The sequence below is a fragment of the Schistocerca serialis genome, chromosome 4 (genome assembly GCF_023864345.2).
Source record: "Schistocerca serialis cubense isolate TAMUIC-IGC-003099 chromosome 4, iqSchSeri2.2, whole genome shotgun sequence".
NCBI lineage: Eukaryota > Metazoa > Arthropoda > Insecta > Orthoptera > Acrididae > Schistocerca > Schistocerca serialis.
Genome location: NC_064641.1, coordinates 461,677,991 through 461,702,858, shown reverse-complemented (window position 1 = coordinate 461,702,858; position 24,868 = coordinate 461,677,991). Strand labels below are relative to the sequence as shown.

The 24,868-nt window shown below is 44.9% G+C and overlaps 1 protein-coding gene and 1 non-coding gene across 2 annotated transcripts in view; one reads left to right on the top strand and one right to left on the bottom strand.

The window, feature by feature from the left end:
• Window positions 1–24,868, bottom strand: part of LOC126473918 (uncharacterized) — a 122,964-nt gene that overhangs the window by 33,586 nt on the left and 64,510 nt on the right. The gene's annotated exons all lie outside the window — the stretch shown is intronic.
• Trnat-ugu (transfer RNA threonine (anticodon UGU)) lies at window positions 14,669–14,743 on the top strand. Its single transcript has one exon. It is a non-coding gene; the product is annotated as a tRNA-Thr (tRNA).

Here is a 24,868-nt window from a genome sequence, read left to right as displayed (position 1 = left end):
AAAAGGTCCTATGAACATGTTTTCCGTAGTGGACGGTGTGCTTGCAGCGACAACAAATCGTCCTGGAACGCAGTACAGAGAAGCATCGTATCCACGCCACAACAGATGTTCAAAGTGTCCTTCAGTGATGGAGACAGTAGCGGTTGTCATGCAGGATACACATAATTGTAGTTCGGCTTACACCAAGTTGGCGAACCACTTGCCTGGAGCATGTACTAGGGTTCTTCTCATTATTCTGTAGAAGCCAGTCCTCCATATCGGATGTACGCACAGCCCATCGCCCCCCTGCATGTTCCTCTGTCTGAAACAACCCATGATCACACAAACGCCCAAAGAGGGCTTGAAATATTGCTTGATGAGGTTGGTGTCTGTGAGGGTACTTGTTTTGGTACAGCCGTGCTGCGTCTCGAACGTTATCGTCTGTTTGGGCGTACACGAACACCATTTCAGCTTGTTTCCGACTTGAACATCGAACCACTCAGCTGATTACAGTACGCTGCGTCTATCACACACCCTGTAACACACAAGGGACACACGGCAGGCGGTCAGAGGAATATCTTCTGGTAAACCTTCCGGGATGTAAGGTCGTGGTCCATGAAACTCTTCAGCTCCTAACGTTTCGTCCAGAGCTGCGCTGGACATCTTCAGAGGGGTGTTTCTCCTCCGGTGAGTCTTGCCGGCAAGACTCACCGGACGAGAAACACCCCTCTGAAGATGTCCAGCGCAGCTCTAGACGAAACGTTAGGAGCTGCAGAGTTTCATGGACCACGACCTTACATCCCGGAAGGCTTACCAGAAGATATGTCATCCGGTGGTGAAAGCTTTCATACTATGGTCAGAGGAATGTTCATTCGTCTCCGCCATCTACAGCGACCATGATGCATTTTCGGACACGTGTTCACAGAGCCTTTTTTTCTACGCTACTAGTCAGCAATCTGCACCTGCAGTTTGTTGGTATTATTTAATGCTCACCCCGTATAATCACCGACATATAGGGCAGGGGTTAGTGTCGCCACCGAAAGGAAATTTCTTGATCGTCCCTTATGCTTTGTGGACTTTCGTAGTAATCTATAGCCATTTGCATAGCCAAGCACGTTGTATACTATATGCCAACCAACTTTTGCTGCCTACGTCCTCTGAGGTGTTCAAATTTGATCATTGGCAACCATGAGTAAGAGCTTCCCAGCGAAAATTCTGGAGCGTATTCGAAACAATATTGGCAACATACGGGCGGCCATTGTCCTGTGACAGAGTCATGCCGTCCGTCAACGTTCTTGTGTGTTTGGACTTCATGGTGCGCTTCAATGTTTGCCAAGCGTCCGCGTGCCGCTGTGGGTTAATTATGGCACAGTGTTCCAGAAAGTCAATGAGCAGCGGACCTTGTAGTCAAAGAAAAGGGTGATCATGACTTTTCCGGAGCTGGCCTGCCTGTTGTTTCGGCTACGCTGCAGAAGGTGACTGAGAAGTCCTTTCACATCCTCCCTACAGTCCTGATGTATCCCCATGCAATTTCCACAATTTTGGAGCCCTGAAGAAACACATACTCGGTCGTCTATTTGTTTCGGACGGGGAACTGCACGTCTGGGTACAATCATGTTTCTGCAGGCAACCACAAATAATCCACAAAGGTGACGACCGTCTTGTCTCAGAGTGGGATAAATTTATTGACAGTTATGACGATTACTTTTGAAATAACAAAACGTTTACTTGTATTTCCTTAAATTTCCCCAGTGAATCGAATATGCCATCATTTTTAATTCATGTTCAAATACTTGGGCTGACAATCATCCAGCCATTCTCAACGTGAGTTGCTTAAATTACTTTGCGTACTGTGGAGTCAAGCCACATGCATTAGAGATAACACTGTTGCTAACAACACCGTCGGTCACACATTTAGCTTGATGCGTCTATGAGTAAAACAAAGTAAGCGCAGAATCGGCGAACTCACAATGCTTATAATTCTGGATGGCATGAAGAATTAGAATATTTCGTTTGACAGCGCAGACGTAAAATTAGGGGTCTGCGTGAATTATCAACCTGGAAACTCTCATCTCTGTTGAGCAGGTTGTCTGATAATTGTATTTCCGTAGCTTCCTTGATCACTGAATCCCAGTAGGATGACGCTTTCCCGTAATCCGTGGAATGGCCATTGGAAATACAACGTTCGGCCACTGCTGATTTATTACGCTTTGGAAAGTGGCTGTATCGATGGTGCTGAATGCAAGTTTCTTTTACAGTGCGTGCTGTTTCTCCTACGTATCTTTTAGCGCACTCACTTGGAGTTTATACCCACCTTTCGTAACAGCAGATCAGGCTTCACAGATTCCAGAAGAGCTGTCGTCTTCGCCGGTGGAAGAAAGATGACATCCACTTTATGCTTCTTCATTATTCTTGCAGTTTTTGAAAGACGTATTACGCACATATGGTTGAAAGGCCGTAGACTTTACATCGCTTTCTTATCGCTCGTCTTTCGGTTGGTCTCGCGTATGCGCTTGCAGGCATCTCGATGTCATCGTTTCTTTTTCTTTATTCTGATGTTTTGTACATCCATTCGTACTGAATATTTCTCCAAGAGTATTAGTTCACTTTGTACGCCGTCAGCGTCGCACACTACACGAGCCCTATGTACTAAAGTTTTAAGTACACTCATAGTTTGATAAGGATGGCGGCAGGAAGACATCTGTAATAGAACGAAAAATGAATGACCGTCTACCGCTTATGTATGTATTAGTTCAGCGTAAGGGAGATGGGTTTTTAGGGGACAGCGTTTACCGTAAGCCTGCTCATACCGATTTATACTCGGAATTATACATGGAAACGCCGCATTTCACATCTGCGGCCTCAAAGGAAATATTTCAAGTTTCCATATAATCCATAATTATCAACAACACACTTCGTAAGCACTGTGGATTCGCTGTTTCTGCTCTTGACTTGTTTTACTCGTAGACGCGTCAAGTTTAATCTGTGACTGACGCACTCAATACCAAGTGTTATCTCTGACGTATGTGCGTTTACACCACTATGCAAAGTGATTTAAAAACTTGCAAGCGATAACTTTGAGAATGGCTGAAATGTTGCCAGCAGAAATACTGGAACATGGGTTAAAAATATCACGGATGCGTCCTCTAAAAATGATGGAGTAATTCCATCTGTCTGTTTTTCATCTGACTGCCCATTATAAATCGCTCCTCTGTTACCAACAAGAAAAACACAGTACTGAAACGTGGTGTATCAGAACACAGTGCTGAATTTCCTACTAGAGTCACCGTCGCAAAGGGCGGAAGCAGGTACAGTGGGGCGCGTGGCTGGTTTCACCCACCACAGCTTATCGCAGCTCACTTACACCCATTCATCTCCCGGAATACTCATTCTCTCTTAGCTCAACTGTGACGGCAACAACGTGTAGGGTCGGAAAGGTGTGTCTCAGAATTGCTCCGCATCCCTCATCGTCTGCCTTATCAGCTACCTCATTTCTCCACGCTCCTACATAGTCCTGAGTCCAGCAGGACGATATCCCGTCTGCTGCCTTTGTACGGGAAAACACTTTTATCCACAGGCTAAGGGCTCAACGGCTTGCTCGGCGTTCAGGTACTCGAAGCAGAAGAGAGTTTCACCTGATCATATCTCTTCTGTTCCATTGTTTCCAGCATTTCATGGAGTTTCTAGGGAGTTTATAACAAAATAGCTCGTCCTACTTGGAACATTTTAGAGGTAAAGTGTGTACTGTGACTAACATTCAAATTTGAACTACTGAATTCCGAAGCACACTCAAATTCCGGTGAGTTTCAGAACGCCATTGTAGCTAAGAAAGGATAAGATCTTCGTTTCCACATTTTAATAATGTAAGAGGGTAAACCAGTCTGCTGCATAAATTTGGAACGCGTCGTTCGAAAATCTCTTCTGTGGGAATAAAGGTAGATTCTGCAAACGACGATCGTGTGATACTCACCTCGCTCTGTTTTGTCCTCGAGATCCAGAGGGTAGTAGATAACTGCACCCGTCTAGATGCCTTGTTACTTGACATTTGGAAGACCTTCCACAGAATTCCACGTTGTCTTCTAGTGAACAAAATACGAATATATGGAATATCAGACTAAATTTGTGACTGCATTGAGGAGTTCCCAGCAAACAGAATACAGCATGTCTTCCTGAGACAGGGAAGTCCTTAGTCACATAGGTAAGTTAGGATATATCCAAGTAAGTGTTACACAACATAGAAGTACGAGCCAAAACATGAAATTACCTGCCGTCTCTTGGCGTTGCGGGCATACGATGCTCTAAGGAAAGTACACTGACGAAAAAAAAATTAAAGTAGAGTAACAAAATTTCGGGAATACATTTTCTAGGTAAAATATGTCAATGATCGAGACTGCAAGGTCACGGGTTAATGTAAGCGTGAGATAAGTAATTGCAAATGTGAAATGCTGATACATTAATAACGGGTGAAACCACTAAAATGTGGAATGCAAGAGTACAAACGTGCACACATTCTGTTGTACAGGTATCGGATGTCAGTTTGTGGGAGCTCCACACCTGTTGCACTTGGTCGGTCAATAAAGGTGCGATTAATGCTGTTTGAGGACGACGATGATGTACCACATGTGCTCGACTGGAGCCACATCTGGTGATCGATCAGACCAAGGCAACGAGTCGACACTCTGCAGGGTATGTTGGGTTACACCAGCAGTATATGGGCAAGCATTGTCCTGTTCGAAAAAAAACCCTTGGAACGTTGTTTAAGAACGGCAGAACAACAGGCCGTATCTCCAGATTGACGCACAAATTTGCACCCTGACTGCAAATTTGTACGGGAGCGTGGGACAAGAACTAGACTGCTCCTGCTGTTATACGAAATCGCACCCCAGACCATAACTCCACCTGTACGTCCAGTGTGCCTCGTCCTAACCAAAACACGGCCGTCGCCGGCACCGATGCAGAAACAGCTTTCATCAGAAGACATAACAGACCTTCGCCTGATCTCCAAATAGCTCTCCTTGACACCACTGAAGTCGCAAATGGAGGTGGTTTGTGGACAATGGAATTCACGCTTCAGGGTGTGTGGGTCGGAGCTGTCTCAGAAGTAAATGATTTGCAACAGTTCGTTCTGTCACTGTGGTGACAACTGCTACTCATTTTGCTGCTGAAGATGCATTACGATGCGCCAGAGCCATACGCCGAAAACGATGGTTTTCCCTATCAGTAGTGCCACATGGCCGTCCGAAAAAAAATGATTCAAATGGCTCTAAGCACTATGGGACTTAACATCTGATGTCATCAGTCCCCTAGACTTAGAACTGCTTAAATCTAACTATCCTAAGGACATCAAACACATCCGTGCTGCAGTTTATGCTATCGGAGATATTCACCCTGGCCTCCATGGGACGTCTGGTAGTAATCGAGGGCACCATCACAACTGTGAACAACTTGAACGATATACGGATCACCTGCATCCCTTCATGCTTGATATTTGTTGTCTTCGCTGACGGCGGTCGTATATTCCAGCAGGATAACTATCCGTGTCATAAGGACAAAATCGTGCTACACTGGTTTAATGAACATGATAGTGGACTCACGCTGATGCCTTGCGCAGCAAATTCGCTTGGTCTGAACCCCATACAACACACCTGGTATGCTTTCGGGTGCCATCTGCATACCTATAGTCCACCGGCTTGTGATTTACGGTAATTGTGTTACCTGTGCGTAGGTGTCTGATGCCACATACCTCCGGAATCCTACCAAACACTTGTAGAATCTCTGGCACCCACAATCATTATTTCACTGCGCATTAAAGGTGGACCAACATGGTACTGAGCAGGTGATTATAACATTTTGGCCCGTCACTGTACTTACATATAAGAAATCTAATAAGTAAGAAAAGAAATTTCGTAAGAAATTCGTAAATTTGTGGTAAGATCTTATGGGACGAAACTACTTAGATCAGGCTCATCCAAGAATTGCGCCGCGCCTCGCGGGCGCAAGGCAGTGTACTTCAGCGCCCCGTCCGCGACCGTGTGTCGCTAGTGTCGCCATAGGAGCGAGAGAGAGAGAGAGAGAGAGAGAGAGAGAGAGCTGCAGAGCGAGTGAGACCGCACAGCACTGCTCTGCGCTGGACTGTCCAGCAATCAGATCTAATGTAAACAAAATATTCTATTTTAGAATTAATTTTATGTAAGGGATATAGAGCCTCATTCTAACTGTTAGTAGTTATAAGTAAGTATTTTTTGTTATACTTCGTGCTACAATTTTTTGTATCCCTTTTCAGAGTTTAGAAATCGGATCCTTAGTTTGCTGTTTTGTACGTAATAATTTTAACTGACCAAGTTTGAAAACTTATTAAAATAGAATTAAGGTTATAAAGCTTTTAAATTCTTACAGTCAACATTGTTAAAGACGACAATTAACATTTTACACGTTTTTCTTTTTCGAGGAAACGATTTTGTCTAGGCTTGGTACATTATTCCGTGAGACTGCTAACCTCAAAGAATTGGTCAAATTTTTATCGCCAAGGAATGAACAGTTCTTAGTCTTCGCGAGCTTTACAAGAGAGAAAAAGCGCTCTCAAATATATGTGGAACCAAACATTGAGAGAACTTTGGCCGCGTGCTTGTGCAAAAGAGGATATTTCTCTCGTGGAAGACAGCTGTAAAAGTCATCCAAAGTTTTACGCATAAGAAAACGGTCCTTCAGGCGGATATGGCACTGTAGGTCAATCAGCACTTGTGAGACGTCCTCTGCCCGAAGGGAAAACGGGCGAACAAGTATATCTATCGGCTGGCGTTCGGGCGGTCCGCATGGCCAACTAAGCGGCACGGCTCGGCCACTGCAGCAACACACGGATTCGCCCGGGGCGCTGGCCGCGGGCGATCGCGGGCGCTAGCGCCCCAGGGGCACAGTTTGGACGAGCCTGGCTTAGATCATCGGTCCCTAAGTTTACACACTACTTAATCTAACTTATGCTATGGACAACACACACGCACACACATCCGTGCCCGAGAGAGGACTGGAACCTCCTACGGGGGGAGCCACGCGAACCGTGACAAGACGCCTTACACCACGCGGCAACCCCGCGCGGCTGAAAAGAAGCTTCATGAGGCTGTTCGCAGATAGTGCTGTTTTATATGGAGAAATCGTAACTTTGGGAAACTGTAGTGAAATGCAGGAATATCTCCTTAGGCTCGGTCTTTGGTGTAGGAATTTCATGTGACCCTGTAGATTAACAAATGTAGCATATTGCTCATGCACAGTCTTAAATCATCCTTACCCTAAGATTACACTTTTCCTGAACTATCACTGGGAACGGAAACATCTATCAAGTACCTGGGAGTAAGCGTACAGAGTGATTTAAATCGGAAAGACAGGGGTAGCATAGATACGAGTACATTGGAAACAGCGTCAGAAGGCGTACACCATCCCGACGCAAGTAGCTTCCAAATCCTTCGTTTGATACTTGTTGTCAATTAGAAAACCGTAACAGATATCAAAATGAAGACGAAATAGAGAAAATCCGAGAATAGCAGCGTGTTTCGTCATAATTTCGTCTAGTAAGCCGAAATCTTTGCTTAGATGAACACTCAACTACAGTTGCAAACGCTATTACAAGTCCGTAGTGCATCACATTATGGTTCACTGTTTTTCCTAGAGCGTGCTTTCCTAGAAGAGTCAGCCGGCCGGTGTTGTCGAGCGGTTCTAGGCGCTTCAGTCCGGAACCGCGCTGCTGATAAGGTCGCAGGTTCGAATTCTGCCTCAGGCATGGATGTGTGTGATGTCCTTAGGTTAGTTAGGTTTAAGTAATTCTAAGTTGTAGGGGACTGATGACCTCAGCTGTTAAGTCCAACAGTGCTCAGAGCCTAGAAGAGTCAGGTTGTATGTTGATTCCTACCGCATGTATTTCACGAAAAGGACGTGAAAGTAGAAGCAGAGAGATTCGAACTCTCACGGAGTCCTAATTATTCTCTTGTACAGCATTTGCGACTGGAACAGAAAAGGAGGAAGTCACGATGGTACATAAGGTACCCACCTTAGCGCACCACAACTTCATCTGCGGAGTGATGTAGATTTTCTTTCAGTGACTGTGAGAAACGCATTTGTTATGGGTAGGGTAATGGTGATTGATACGCTAATCTGCAGATAAAAAGAACCCGGCTGTTAACTTGTTTTGCATACGATTGTCGAAATGGCTTAAATGGGTTTGTATAAGTGTCACACGCAAAGAGAGAGAATAGTACACCCATTTTGATGCCATGCTTTGAGTGAATGAAGTGGCGTCATGGTAAGACACTTCACGCGCAATGTCGAAGTACATATCCTCATCTGGCTAACCGTATTTACATTTCTTATGGTTTCCCTCCGTCGGTATTATTATCCAAACTCGGGTACTGTCTCTAATGACATCGTCGTCGACGGGACACTGAACCTTAATTCTTCTTCTTTTCTTTGCAACGTCCACGGCCATATGCATTTCTGACGGAGTACCCAAATAACTTGGGCATATGTTGTGTACGCCACATTACACGAAGTTAAGCACTTAGCTGTTTCTTTTTCAGGCCCCCAGTCTTAATCCGGGATCCTTATTCTTTGCCTAACAAAGGTAATAAGGCAAGGAATTAAGGTTACCAAAAGCTCTTACTCTTACCGTACAGCCTTTCCCCTTGTAATTTACTGCTGCATTTAATAAAACTTGTTCTAGCAGTTTAAATCTTGTCAGTGGTCTACCGTGCTCGTAAAGTGGCGCGCATTTATGCTGAACTCTTCGTATTTTCACGCCGACATTCTTTGGCGAGACGGCGGACTCATTTTTCAAACTACTTCGTTTTGGATTACTGCGAACACAGACTGAACAAGTGGCACAGGGCTGGAGGCAAGTGACGCAGATCTGGGGCAGCCTTTCTGCTGTTGGAGACTGCCGTCCTATCTATTCCGTCGCAATATTCCCATACGTTGAGGTCTATGTGGAAAGCTAGAAACTGTTCGGATTATCAACGACTCCACAATGTAGCTCAAGCTGCAAACGTCCCTCTGTACGAGTTTTCTTAAAGTACCATCAAACTTTAGGAGGTCTGCTGCACGCTATTCGTTGCCCAAGTGCTAGAAAACGATACGCTGAACGTTTTACACTGAATTTAGTTTCTGAGGTTATCGTTTTACGCCAACGTTGTATGCGTGCGTCTCAAGCAAAAGCTTTCCCACTTGGTGCAGCGCGGTGTGTAAACCGACTATATTTACCGTGTCAGAAATTTGTGGATTATGAACCGTGATAACATCATGCCAAAGTAAATCTATCACGGAAGAGTAGGTGCAGTAAGTTTATCGTTTTATTTATCAATTGTATGGAGAATAATATCAACGTTAAGAAACAAGTTTGAAGCACAACACTACGCAAGTAATTGAACCTTTGTTTATAATGTTTGGTTACCTGAGAACTAGTGTCACTTTCAGACGTTTGTCAGTTGTTAGTTTGAAATAAACAAAAATTCGTACAACAAAAACAGTGCACTTGTTATTTATTGTTTTAATCTCAGCTGCGCGAAACAAACCAATTATCATCTCCATATCACGTTACGTAGCAACAAACTTTCATAATTTGAAAAGCCGGCCGCTGTGGCCGAGGGGTTCTAGGCGCTTCAGTCCAGAACCGCGCTGCTGCTACGGACGCAGGTTCGAATTCTGCCTCGGGCATGCATGTGTGGGATGCCCTTAGGTTAGTTAGGTTTAAGTAGTTCTAAGTCTAGGGGGCTGATGACCTCAGATCTTAAGTCCCATAGTGCTTAGAGCCATTTGAACCTCGTCCTCCCGAATGAAAGTTCAGTTTATGATGCAAGTTAAGTAATAAGAATGATATTCCTGTCACTGAAAAGGCAGCATCAGCATATCGTTCGAACTAATAGTTTGTCATTAAATGTTGAATATTCAGTAATATTAATAACTTCACACCGCAAGTTATAAAAATAGTCCACACAAACAATGAAATACAAGAAGTAGAAATGTTAAGTTTTTCGCACTCAGGCATATCATTACCTTAGCTGGGAGATCCATACTCTGTAATTAACGAAGCGCCTTAGTTCAGCTGCATAAACAGAATGCTATAGGCGATTCAAAAGCGAGGAAAGATATTCGCTCTGCCCAGTATTGTTCAGCAAAGAGTTATGAGAAGTTAGGCAACAGTACTATCAGAAGACAGAAGGATCTTAAAACATACGTGGTGTACGTTCTAGAACATCTTTCAGAGATTTCACCAAAATGCATGGTATTTTCACAACTGTTTCGCACTGCATATATTCGTGGATGTCCTTTGTTACTGAAAATATTGCTCTTTTCTCCACAAACAGAATGAGCGTGAACTTATTTTTAAGACCAAAAACAACATGTAAAACACGCTTAATATTGGAGTTAAATACGTGGGTAATTACGTATTCAAAACGATCCAGAGTGTATTAAATGACCTGTGGGTAACGTTTCGGAGTTTAAGGACAATTAAAGAACTTTCCGTTCGGCAAATTCTCCAATTCTTTTGACGAGTATCTTTACAGAAATTCTGAAAAACAATTTTTATATTGTACTATAATTGATATTAGCGCTGTGATACTACAAAATTTCCCAATGTTAGGTAGTTTACGCAAAGCTGTTCTTATTCGTGTATAATCCCACAGTCACTTTAAACTAAAGTGACAGGGAAAGCGGATTGCTTTTCTCGTTTATTTATAGGAAGGAAACGCTAACTCTTCTCTCCACTCATCGCAGTGAGAGAAAAACCTGAACGGTTTACACCTCTCCCACACGATGCAGTATGCAAAATCACAAGCGGTATCGATCCAGGTCTGACTCATCATCCAATTTCCTAAGGCAGTGCATGACGCCCTGTGGTATCGTAACTGACTGAAAAATTGCGCAATGGTTTGACATATCAACTTATTTACGGCAAATGAACAAAAGGGAAAAGAAAAATGCACCGTCAAACTGTGACAAAAAACCGAACGCGAACGATGTTGAGTCGTCACGTCAAAATAAAAAAAAGAGCAGTGTCATCAATGCGGGCAGCACTAGAAGTGGAGGGTATATAAAGCTTGTAGTGGTAGGGAGTGTGCGTGAAAAACAGTGCGGTCGTTGCCGTAAAGTGGAGGGATTTATCTGACATCCAAAAGGGCATGATCACTCACTTTCAGTGCAAGTCTGGAAGAGTTTCCGAAACGTGTAAGTATCTAATAAAATGTTCACATGCCGCCGTGGTTAATGTATACCGTGCATGGCAAAATGGCGCTATCAAAAACGGCGCCGAGGTACCTGTGCTGGACCGTGGGCCAGAGATGACAGGAGTGAATCACGGGTACGGAGGAGTGTACGGGGCGAGTAGACGCGCAATTGTTGAGCAGCTGACCGGATAAGTGAACCAAGGGGGCCCTCAACGACCGTTCAGTTAACGTTGCTGTGTATGGTCCTCCGTGGCACGCGCCCGATACATACACCTACGCTGACTGCTGTTCAAAGGAGACTAAGGCTCAATTTGTACGCCAGTACTGCAACTTGATTCAAATGGCTCTGAGCACTATGAGACTTAACTTCTGAGGTCATCAGTTCCCTAGAACTACTTAAACCTAACTAACCTAAGGACATCACACACGTCCATGCCCGAGGCAGGATTCGAACCTGCGACTGTAGCGGTCGCGCAGTTCCAATCTGAAGCGCCTAGAACCGCTCGGCCACACCGGCCGGCAAGTATTTGCACCCTTAACGAAAATATTCCAGCTTCTCAAGCCTACTGCCACGATCACTGAAGACCTTAACTAATAATCTTCAAATCAATAAATTGGGAATGATATATATTATATGTGCAGTGTTTTGATCGTTGTCTTTTCACATTGATCCATGTGTTTTGGGAAGAAAAACATCAATCTGTTATCCTAGGTATCAGTGCAATAACCATCTAGTAATAGAAAAGCGCCAATGGTTCTAAATGTAGCCAGTACGATAAATATCGCCTTTGAACCGAGTAGTCTCATCTCTTTGCTTTGTTGGAAAACAGCAACGCGTGTCAAAAACCGCTACACTGAATTGTGCGGCAATTCTTAAATACCTCGCCGGGCATCTTGATAATAAACGGTGTAGAAATGCATGAATTTTCATCTAAAATATTGGACTGTATAAATTTTATATCGGAAGATTCTTCAATGTTAAGATAATAGCGAAAAATGTTTTAATCATCGCAGGCTCTTTGATGTATTGAATCAAGTTGAACTCCAGGTTCAACGTGTATTCTGCATTAAAAAGAGCCTTTTTCATCCCTGAATCTTTTCAAATGCTAATGTACTTGTCAATCCAAAAAGTTTCGAGACTGGATTAAAAAAAATATATAACCGCTACGATAGTGGATTATGTGCTTCAGGTATTCTTCACACACTCTCCCCATTTCAGTACCATGTGGAACCGTTCGAAAAATCCTTCTTTGGATGTTAGCCACCTCGCGCATGGCATTGGCTTGGGTGTCTGTTATGTTGTCAGAGCATTGTGACCCTCTACCTGAAGTTCTGCTCTTTGTCGAAGGTTCGTACTGATAACACCAGTCTCGTCAACTGTGATGATCCTTTCCAGAAGAGAACTGTAAGCGTTTTGAATTGCAGACAAGTGGCAGCAGGTGTCAACGCCTCATTTTTTCGTTCAGGAGTCAAGGTATGCGGAACAAACTTTGCACACACTTTACTCTTTTCCAAAACATTCTGGAGAATGTCTTGAACACCTGATTTAGAGATGTTGCACCATTGCGAAGTGTGACACAAGAATGTTGACACACTACAGCAGCACGTAAACCAATTAACGTTGCCTGCTTAAACCGACTGGTTTGATGCACATTGCTTGGTTACAGGTGTTGGTTCAAGTCGGCAGGAAGCTAGGAAATTAATATCCTGTCGATGACGAGGTCATTTGAGATAGGGAACAGTCATGGATTGGACAAAATAGGGCAAGAAAACGCCGTCCGCTTTTCAGAGGAACCATTTCAGCAATAACATCAAACGGGCTAGGAAATCAAGAAAAAACCTTCTCAGAATGATCAGACGGGAAACTGAAATCTCTGCCGTCGCCATTGCGAACGTTGACCACCTAGCTCTGGCCTTATGTCGTCAAACAACACACACACACACACACACACACACACACACACACACACACACACACGCAGAAAGCCTTACTCCTAATCCCTTTCTTCTTTAATATCCCACCCTTCCTTCCTTCCTTCCATTTCCTTCTCTCCTTCTGTTTCTGAAGATAAAATGTTTCGTATTTACTGTATGTGCTTCTGAAACAGGCGTCTGACCAGGCACCTTTCGTATCCACCATTTTCAAATATTCTGCTGAGTGCTAGGTTTCTATGCGTCATTAATGGATATTAATATTCCACGCCAACCGTTGACCGTGACAGACTGCCCGATAAAATACCTCCTTGTAAGCAGTCTGAAATTATACGACCGTTGCTCAGCCCTCCACTAGTGTTACAAGGTAAGATAGAATCATCTGGATGCGTGACTACCCTTCCGACAGGCGCTCCCGCCATTGAATATTGAACAGCACGGCCCGGCGTTGTCCGGTCTTTCGGGCACGAGGGGTGCCCCGCGTTCCATTCATCCTCTCTGGAAGGCGAAGTTATGCGCGAGATTCGCCCGCGAAGTAATCGAAGAATGTGCTGAATATAATGCCTGCCCGCTGGGCACACTTTGTTTATTCATTGAGGTGGCTACTGCAGGGAGGGGGGGTGAAGCGAGGGAAAGTCCTCTGCCGCTGCCTCAAGACTAGGTACTGTACCTCGATGTCTTTTGATAAGCCGGATTTATGGTTGTCCGTTCTTGTAGGGAGTAGCGAGGACCCAACGAGGGCAGTAGCCATCCGAGGGGACGCGGGGGACAGCGACGGGAGACCCAAAACTCGTTACGTCGCCGATTGCCGTCTCATGGTTTATTCATGGCACGCACCCTGTTATAATTTACTGGGCTACACGTCCTCTTTACACGACACTGGGAAACGCCATAAAGCGTGTACGCTGTGTTTGCGAATGCCTCGCCCCGGAGTAACGGCCTCCTTTCTACAATGCAGCGACATACGACATATTCAAGACTAACCGCAGTGGACTCGCACGGCACTCCAGAGTTTGCGGAGAGCAAATGTGCGCTTTCAGTTCTTACCTCACACAGTTACCGTCCAGCAAAGATAAATCTAATGTTGCAGATATTTTGCACCCGTCCTTACAGCTTCGTTGTCGACAGTTTTTATATCCTTACGTGCCACATTACCTATTAAAGGGAAAGCAGTCACCAGTCCGAAAATGGTTTTGAGTACGACAGTGCTTTAGTAGGCTTGGTCCTGTTGGAGAAAGTATGCCGTTGCCTTCCTCCGCCACAGCCAGTTATAGGATGTACCTAGAGTTGGGCATGGACTCCGAACCACGGAGCAACTCGGCGTTAGGGAAATATAAATGTATCGAAACGTCCCTGTTCCTATGCTGACACGCTACGAACTTTGCGGATCCACAAACAGTGCCCGAAGTCTTACGGGAATCGTTAAAGCCGCAAGTAATGAGTGTAATGGGCAGAGGCACTACGAATACAGTGCATGACAATAAGTTGAGAATGTGGGTCTCACGGGAGGCGTGCCAGAGATAAGTCCCTGCAGTCGCACTATCCTCTGTGTCTTTGGTGGCTCAGGTGGATAGAGCGTCTGCCATGTAAGCAGAAGATCCCGGGTTCGAGTCCCGGTCGGGGCACACATTTCCAACTGTCCCCTTTGACGTATATCAACGCCTGTATGCAGCTAAGGATATTAATTTAATTCGAAATTCATTCTAACGAGCTACACGGTCACCGATGGTATCTGTTCTTTCGGACATGTTGGAAGAAGAATCTAATAGTAAGACAAACACTTAACCACAAAAATTTTCTAAATCGGACATCTGCAAGATAAAGTGATACGAGTGCGCAGTACAATATGCACATGACGAAGCTTCCGTTTAAGATTTAAGGAGAATATTAATGTATTAGGCACAACAGCCGAAATCAGCATCATTAATGACACAGCTTATGGTTTTGGCAATATAGACTTTTCTCTCATAATAACTAAACGAAGACCAAAAGATGAAGAATTGGGAAGTTTTCTTCGCAACAGTAAAAACAGCGACAAAGTTGAGACAGTGGCAATGAAGTTTTAGAAAGCTTCTCAAGGATGCTAGACGATACACAATAACTTTTGCTGGAACTTCTTGTAAGTATAAGGAGGCGATCAAAAAGTTTCACTTCGAAGGCCGTACAATCTAAAGTCGGTATATCAATCAGCCAATCTAGCTGCGAGCACAGAGGCAATCATATCACCGACGCACCAGGTTGAGGATATCCGTTTGGTAAAACACCTTGTCATGCTGTGCGATGAAGTCCGTAACTGCCTGCTGCACATCGTCGTCCAGAAGGGTCTTCAAGACCTTTCTTAAGGGACCGAAGGCGTGACAGTCGCGCGGGGGGAGATCAGGACTACACAGCGGGCGATCGAGTGTCTCCCACATAAGTCGGCGTTACGACATTTGCGATATGGGGACGTGCGTCATCATGAAGCAGCAGCACTCCTTGTCGCGCTCACTCCCACAGCGGTGCTTTACGACAGAAATACTGCCCCATACGTATTCATTTTCTATGGATATCTACCGGTGTTTATTCTTCGGCAGCCAAGAAAATAATAACAGCACTTCGGTCCTGTTTGGACGCATTCGCTGGTAAAGTCACCGAGCAGTGCGTAGCTCACGTTCCCACCGTCATGTATTTTGCACCCTGTTTTTAACGTACTTCCACCTCACTGCATTAATTTAAATTTCTGGTGTCACTGAGTTGCTGCTTTGCTTGACCGTGAGCGGCGTTAGCAGCGCATATCGGTATATTCCCTCTCGTAGTATCTTTGTTCGACTGCTATTACTTCCTGCTCATTGTCTGTCTTAAGACAGTTCGGGTCGCGAGTTTGGGCTGCCAGTCAGTTGGAACGCGTCTGGAGCGCAGTCCTGACCTGCCATTCGGTTGGAACGCGTCTGGAGCGCTGTCTGGACCTGCCAGTCGGGGAGCTGCACAATGCGGCACTAGTGCAGTCGGGTTGGAGCAGCAGTGAAGTCTGCGTCGACATGGCTCACCCGACCATTGCCGCCACGCATCACTTGAGCCGTGCCACGGTCTTGGAGGATCTTCGGTCGGTCGTCCTAACGGACGAGTTTTGGCTCGCTGATCTTTCATGTGCCGGCTGTGTGTGTGTGTGTGTGTGTGTGTGTGTGTGTGTGTGTGTGTGTGTGCATCGACTTTCGATTTGCCTTCGTGCGTGCTAAGTTACTGTTCGGTATCGTTCAGGTTTTCGTGCAAGTGTTTTTCAGGTTGTGTGTGTAGTTCGCGTTGTTTCCACTGACGACCATTTTAGTTGTTGTCGGCATTCTGAGAGGAGTAGGTCGGTTGCTGTGGTGCAGTCGGCTGGGTTCGCTGGCGGTCCCTGCGCAGTGTCGGAGTGTGTTCAAAAAATGGCCCTGAGCACTATGGGACTCAACTGCTGAGGTCATAAGTCCCCTAGAACTTAGAACTACTTAAACCTAACTAACCTTAGGACATCACACACATCCATGCCCGAGGCAGGATTCGAACCTGCGACCGTATAGGTCGCGCGGTTCCAGGCTGTTCGGAGTGTGTGTAGGGCTGCCCGATCGCTACGAACTTCGTGGTTCACCGACCCAGGACGTCAGAGTTGTGTAGTGGTTTCAAGTACCCAAGCCACGTCCATTCATGTTGTGTGGTTCGTTTCGGTGGTTCGCTGTTGGGGAGGTCTTCCTGTGAGCAACACCGAGTGATTGTATAGCTGAAATTTAGCCGCCGTGCGGTGCAATTAACTATATTGGTTGACTACAATTCAAGTGCACGAGCGCAATTTTCTGCCTTGTGGTCGTTAGTGTTCCGGTTACCTGCGCTGGCCATTAACGTAATTTCAGGCAGTGTCCTTTCCTCACCTGTTGTCGCTGTCCAACATATTTGATTGTGGACAATCACGCCCGTAACATTTTGTGTTTGAATTCTCATGTACCGATTGGAGGAAAGCGAGTCGTATTCCGTCGGTCCATGGCTGTCCCTTGGTTGGGTTCCGGTGGATCAAGTGAACGAGGGCAGACTGACGCCCTGGAGGCTTCAGAGTGCTGTTGTCTTTACTGTCTTTCTCACCGGCGTTTAATTGTCTGTTTATGATCTATCATAGCCAATGATTAAAAATAATATTCTTGGTTTCATTGCGTTCTATGTAAGTAAGTTTGAAGTCCGGCAAGTGGATATTTGCTGAAAGGTTATTCCCACTGTGTTGTTTTTCTTTACTCCGGTTTCAGCTGCTTAAAACTGAAGGCTTATGGTTTTTTTTTAAATTTTGGAAAATTAATTGTTGGCCTTCAGCCTTGAACCCTTACTCTCAAAATAACCTTCCAAGCTTAAACATTGTGGCATTCTGCCTCTGAAAGGTTATGGTAACTTATTTTAAAATGTTGATAATTTTATTGTGGGCCTTCAGCCGTTTGTGTTGCATCTTGTTTATGTTTGTCTATCCACTTTTGCCTTGAGGCTCTCAGAGTAGTTATGTTTAATATATATTTTAATTGTTTTATTTGCTGTTTTAACTGCATTTTTATCTTTTTTATTTTTAATATTTCTTGTTTGGAAGCATTCAGCCGCGAGAGAACTGCATTTTGAAACTCGTAGTTGTAAAAGTTCGGCTATGTGCCACTTTGGTTGTAAATGTGTTATTAAATTATAATAAATTACAATTTTACGGTGAAACTGACCCCAACCTTATTTGGCCATTTCCACAATCATAATCATGTGTTCTGCTCAGCGCGTTTAGCGGGCGTCTCAGTCGCCACACAGTTCACGTTTCCACATTTAACGTACGCGCGTCGGAAAGGGACGAGTCCCACACTAATTCGTTGGCTACAAGTCAGTCCTTGTATGCTAGCATTAGCATCGTGCTACGGTGCATATACGCTGCAGCAACACCCTCAAACGAAAACTTCTTGGTCTCCCCTAATGGCTTTCTTACAATTTAAAATGTATAGCTTATTATTACAGCGTTATTGTGGCACCACCGAGCCACATAACAACTAATTTGCAGCGAAATAAAGCGTAAGATAGACAATGGATACATCCAGAGAAAGAAGTACTCATATAAACCACTGATACATCTGGCCTTTAAAATGCGTCGAGCAAAAAAAATTAAAGCGACTGACTTAGATAATTGTTTTCATTTGTCCTTCATGATAACATTACTGAGCACAGTGGTAGTATTCTCTGAAATACTGTCATACTTTTGCGTTCTAGAAGAAATTGAAAAAGTCTCCTGAAAATGAAAAAAACATATCTTCTCTTTTGAGCCGGCCGGTGTGGCCGTGCAGTTCTAGGCATTTCAGTCTGGAACCGCGTGACCGCTACGGTCGCAGGTTCGAATCCTGCCTTGGGCATGGATGTGTGTGATGTCCTTAGGTTAGTTAAGTTTAAGTAGTTCTAAGTTCTAAGGGACTGATGACCACAGATGTTAATTCCCATAGTACTCAGAGCCATTTGAACCATTTTCTTCTCTTTTGAACTTCTGTTTAGCGTAGATGTATCCTGCTTTGGATGTTCCTCCTTGCAACCTCCTTGATGATTTGGTTTATTGCTGTAAAAATGATGGTAAAAAATGACGAGAACTCTTTATTCGTATCCGTACAATACGAAAGTGGTCAGAATCAGACTGTGGGCCAGGGTGTTGAGCAAAACAGGTCAAATTCTTCTGCCAAACGAGCCACCGGAACCAGTTCGGCGCGACCTCGCGATGTTTGACAACATTCCGATGACGTCATGAAGCAGAGGCCGAAGAGCGGATTTGTATAAATAGTCTTAACATTCTCGCTACTCGTATTTCCAGCAGTAAAGTTTTTTTCTTGTACTATGCATGGCAAGGACAGAGCGCTGTGGAGGACGCTACTTGACGCGGGCAAGGTGAAAGTAAGTAAGTAATAAGAATCGAACAGTGACTTCATAGAAACTGAACAACTATCTTCGTAACCTCTGACGATTTCCTGAGTTTCCGAATATGAAACGTTAGGCAGAAGTTACGTCTCAGCACAGACCCATGTTCCGAATGCCGTGCGTCACCAGACACCACCATCCAAGTCAACAATTGGGCCTGTCGGTCTGTCCCAAGTGAAGAGTGGCACACCAGCTATTGAGACACGGTTTTCGCTGCTCTACTGCGTTTCTGCGTCGAACATGTTGTCAACAATTTATCTTAATTTCTACAGAATCTTTCAGTGGATCTGTTCTCAATTCCTTGACAATAATCTCGTTGCAACGACTATCTCTCTACACGAAGAAAATAGGTCACCGGCTAATTCATTCGGGATACGGCGATGTAGCACACTGAAGAATAAGTCGTTCACTGTGCGCTGATTCGAAACTTCGTGGTAGATTGAAACTGCGTGACATAGCCTACCAGCACTCCAGGACCTAGCCTTTCGCGGGAAATTCTATCACCGAACTGTGCAACCCAGCCGTGACTCTCGGTCCGTCCTCGCGGCGTTAGGTCTACCATTACTCCCAACTACCGCTCAAACATCACAGCACTCCTCCTGCCTACCTTGCTGGAATACTACTGTTGGAAGACAGGATATTACTGAGAATGAGCACACTCACAGTTTAAGAGTTGTTTTCATAATGAAGCACTGCAGGGTAGTGTGCACTGGTTTGACATTCTGAGGGCGGGTCGTGGAACGTTCTTCAGTAGTTCATTCTCTAACAACACTGCCTGCGAGGATCAGGGTTTCAGCTTCGAGTCCGGTGTGGCATACAGTTCCAATCTGTAAGGAAGTTTCAGGTGAACTAAAATACATGCTGAGCAAGTCATCAAATTTAGAGTAAGAAGGTTCTAGTTGTCCCATTTCGAACACGGTTTCGTGTATGATTCCTTTGTTCGCAACACAAATCCCGGAGCTGGTAATTTGCCTCCAAGATATTCCCAAATAGGGATGCCTTTGCCCCGCTTTCAGTTCGCTGGTATTTGGCTGAAATAACTGACGGCTTTGCAGCGAAACGTATCTCAAACTATCCGGTCTATCCTTCAGGGTAACGAATGAAAAATAAAATAAAAAAATCCTCTTTGATAATTCACTTCGTCTTAGCTAACCAAGTCCCAGCAAGCAATAAAAATAAAAATTTATAAAAATTAGAGCTACGTACAGTGCACAGTTATTTAATGTTTCAATGTTCATTCTTGTCATGCGGGTCTAAGACTTTTATCCAGTCACTCGTTGCCCAGCCTGGTGTGGCAGTGGAAGATAGCAAAAGTAACGTCGAATTTTTAAATTTTGTTTTAAAGAAATCACTCGTGCACGAAAATCGTACAAACGTACCGGCATTTGACCAACGCGCAGACTCCCGTGTGGACGACGTAGTTACAGGAGAAAGGACTGGAAGAGTTGAAAACAATTAAGTCACCAGGTCCTCATGAAATGCCATTTCGGTTTTACAAAGGATACTCTACGGCGTTGGCTCCTTATTTAGCTTGCGTTTCTCACGAATCTCTTGACCAGAGCAAAGTACAAAGCGACGGGAAAAAGTGCAGGTGACTACTGTATATAAGAAGGTTAAAAGAATGGATCCACAAATTACAAACCATTACTCTTAACATCGCTTTGCTGCAGAATTATTGAACACATATTGAGTTCGAATACACTAAATTTCCTTGAGACGTAAAAGCGTCTGTCCACGATCAGTTTGGTTTTAGAAAACATCGCTCTTGCGAAACTCAGCTTGCCATTTCCTCTCATGAAAGACTGCGAACCGCGGTTGAAGGATAGAAAGCAGGCTGCAAGTTTCTAGATTTCAGAAAGGCATTTGACACGTTACGCCACTGCAGGCTCTTAAAGAAGGCACGAGAATACGGTATAGGTTTCCATACCTGTGAGGGGCTCGAAAATATCTTAAGTAAAAGAACCCCGTACGTTATCCTCGACGGCAACTGTTCATCAGAGACAAGTGTATCGTCAGGAGCGCCCCAAAGATGCGTGATAGGACCGCTATTATTTTCTATAAATATAAATAATTTGGAGAATAAGGTGTGGAGCAGTCTGTGACTGTTTGCTGAAGACACTGTGGTATAGTGGGAGATGTCGAAGTTGAATGACCGTAGGAGGACAGAAGATGAGTCAGGCAAAATTTATATTTGGTGTGATGAATGGCAGCTAGCTCTAAACGTAGAAAAATGTAAGTTAATGTGGACAAGTGAGAATAAGGAACCGGCAATGTTTGGATACAGCATTAGGAGTTTCCTGCTTGACTCAGTCACCTCTTTTAAATATCTGAGTGTAACGTTGGCAAAGCGATGTAAAATGGAACGGGCAGGCGAGTGGTCGACTTATTTTGATCGGGAGAATTTTTGAGAAAGTGTGGTTCATCTGTAAAGGAGACAGCAGATAGGACTCTCAGTGCGACCCATTCTTGAGTACTGCTCTAGTGTTTGGAATCCGCAACAGGTAAGATTAAAGAAGATATCGAAGGAATTCAGGGCGAGCTGCTAGAGATGTTCCTGCAAGTATTACAAAAATGCAACAGAAACTCAAATGGGAATTCCTGAAGGGAAGGAGACGTTCTTTTCGAGGAACACTATTGAGAAAATTTAGAAAAACAGGCGTTTGGAACTGACTTCAAAACTATTATGCTGCAGCTAATATACATTTTACGGACAGACCACGAAGATAGAGATATTAGGGCTCGTATAAATGCATACAGACAGTCATTTTTTCCTTCTCTTGTGAGTGAAACACGAAAGAAACTGACTTGTAGCGTTATAGGGCCCCCTGCACCACGCACAGTAGACCTACGGTGGCTTGCCGAGTATTTACGTAAATACAGATGTACATTCTGTTTTCTTCGTCCATAGTTTCACCCGTATTAAGTGTTGCCGTTATGGTACATTCTTCAAATATGCTGTGATGCACACTACAGAGCAGTCATCTCGATTACCAAGCGCTGCTGAATCGCGTAAAGCCCATAGGCAGCCCCGCCACTGGATTTTCACGGGTCCTATACAGAAACAATGCGTGTAATTCAATTTCATTAATTTCATTTCAGATAGCGACATCTAGTGGGTGTGACTTACGAACAATCTACGACAGAGATCCCTTTGTTGCCGTACGCAAGTATCAGCAGATCGTAGTTCGTCATTATTGTAAAACTGAAGTAAATGTTTGATTTTCTACAGATGTTTAAGTCTAGTACACAATCGGAAACCAGTGTCTCCACTCACCCCTCCCGTGCAATATTGAAAACACTGGCAAACACACGTGCGTCGTATGCAAGAACAAATTTGCCGTCTGTCCCTGGTTCCCCCCTCCGATCTGAGATTTCCAGGTAGAGCAGCCAGTAAATAAATCTGTCTCGGGGTTCAACTGAGATTCCGATAACTGTGGCGTGAGGGCAAGGGACGCTGGACTGGGGAGAGGAGGTGTTTGAAAAAGCGGCATCAATAGGTTCCACGAAAATGTCAGCGGCTGCCGGCGGAGGGAGGTACCGTTGCAGGCCGTCAGGGGGCGCTTTATGCTCCCGGGAGGGTCCGGCAGATACGGAATACAGGTAATTCAGCCCTGCCGGAGTCGGCTTATGTCCAGGCGGCCAGTGGCCGTTTTATATGTAGATAGTGGCGTGGCTCCTTTTGAGAAGAGGCGGCAGGTAGTCGCAGGCTTTGTCGACGTGCGCCCGGGCCCGTGGCCGTCCCTGCCGGCCGACGCAACGCCGCTTTTTTTGCCGCGGGCTTTTCTCCGCCGTTGGACTCGGTCCACGGTCGCTCGGGCGAACGGTCGTGCTAATACCGGATGGTGCCATCCTGCCCCGCGCCGCGAGCTGGACAAGAGGACACTGGCGGCCGCGGCGCGCCACGGCGACTTGCGAGGCGGACATCTGTCGGGGTTCGTGTGTCCAGGCGGCCGGGTTTGTCAACTTGAGCTGTCGTCGCGGGCTCCGTGTCTACAGCGACGCGCTGCAGATGTCGGGAAGCCGAGACGCGGTGGCCTGTGCCAATGCCGTAGACTGGCCGCCTTCTTATATTTCTGCCCCATTTGCAGATGTCACGTGAACAGAGCCGATTACTACCTTTTCTTCATCACTCTTCTGGCTCGTCTCACGCATCCCGCAACGAATCCTGTGCCAAATCTGTCTTCTTCTCAATTATTTGTTCGGTGTGTGTTTCAATCTGCCTTCCCTACAGTTTTACCGACTACAGCTCTCTCTTGAACCAGGGACGTTTGTCAGTGACATCTGAATGCATGTGATATCATTCTGTCGATTATTCTTGCCAGATAATCTTTTTAACACATCGGGAATAGCACTGCACAACGCACAGTAATAAAATATTGCCGGCCGCTGGTGGCCGAGCGGTTCTGGCGCTACAGTCTGGAACCGCGCGACCGCTACGGTCGCAGGTTCGAATCCTGCCTCGGGCATGGATTTGTGTGTTGTCCTTAGGTTAGTTAGGTTTAAGTAGTTCTAAGTTCTAGGGGACTTATGACCTCAGCAGTTGAGTCCCATAGTGTTCAGAGCCATTTGAACCATTTGAACCATCAGAGCCAATAAAATATTATTTAGAACAGTCTTGATCGCGAGGAAAAAAAAAGCAGTTTTCCTCCATATGCTGTAACCAGTTCCGACCCGATAGGATTATCTTCTTACTTTGTAATTTAGAGTACAACAGAATATAGGGAAACGTGTAATATTATAAACATCACATTAAAAATAAACTATACGATGTTACAAACAGTGATGGCGAGTGGAGGCGATGGCACAGATCATGTGCTGTGGATACGACCCCCTGATGCAAACTGTGGCGGTGTCACGGAGTTAAATAGCTCCTTGGCTTTCGCGCTACGTCATCTTGAGCCATTAGGATCCAACGTATCCAATACAGATCAGATAGCATGAGTATAAACTTTAATGCAATGCTGGGTATTATCGTTAGTCACATTTAAATAACAATTTATATGTTATACAGTTAAAATTTTACACAATATAGCGTGAAAGAGTATGACTGACTAACCAGAGCCATCAGTAATTGCCCTCTGCGGAACTCCGTGTCTACCAAAAATGGACTGTAGGATACTGTTGGTTATCTAGTGACGCGGATGACTTACCTGTAGCGATCAAAGATGCTATACCACTGCAGTACTGCATGTGGCTCGGCCTCGTGTGATCTTCATATTTGCGTTTGTTGCAAGTCGCCCTTCAGCACCGAGCGTTAACATTACATGCCGTGTAATGCACTGTAGAAAATTTACGCAGCCCCATCCAGCGTCAGCAGCGTTATAGACGCCTTAATAATACGTACGAAATGCTGTGCAGTTATTATTCTGATTTACAAACTGCTGTCTGAAAAAGTTCTTTTCGTAAGTCATCCGGGTCGCTACGTAACCAGCGGCGTGCTGGAGCCAATCCTTGGCGTACACAAAGTCCCGCAGAGGTCAGGCCGCTGACGTGTTAACATCGTAACAGTAGTCTTGTAATTTCAACTTACTACTCGTTCTCTAGCCCCGGATTGTAGGCTATAGTACCTGAAACTGGCACAGCAATAAAACACTGAATAAAATAAGAAAGCAAGAAAAAAATGACCCAAGCACCTTTTGTCGCAACTTACGTGTCAAAAATGACCTTCAGTACACCAGTTTATGATCAGAAGTGTGCAGGCATTATTATGTAATACAGAATTTACCACTAGATGTCACAAGAGATCATTGGAGCACACTGACTTCGAACGTGGACTAGTTACTGAATGTCGCCTCAGAAACAGATCCATCAGGAACATTTTGAGTCGACTG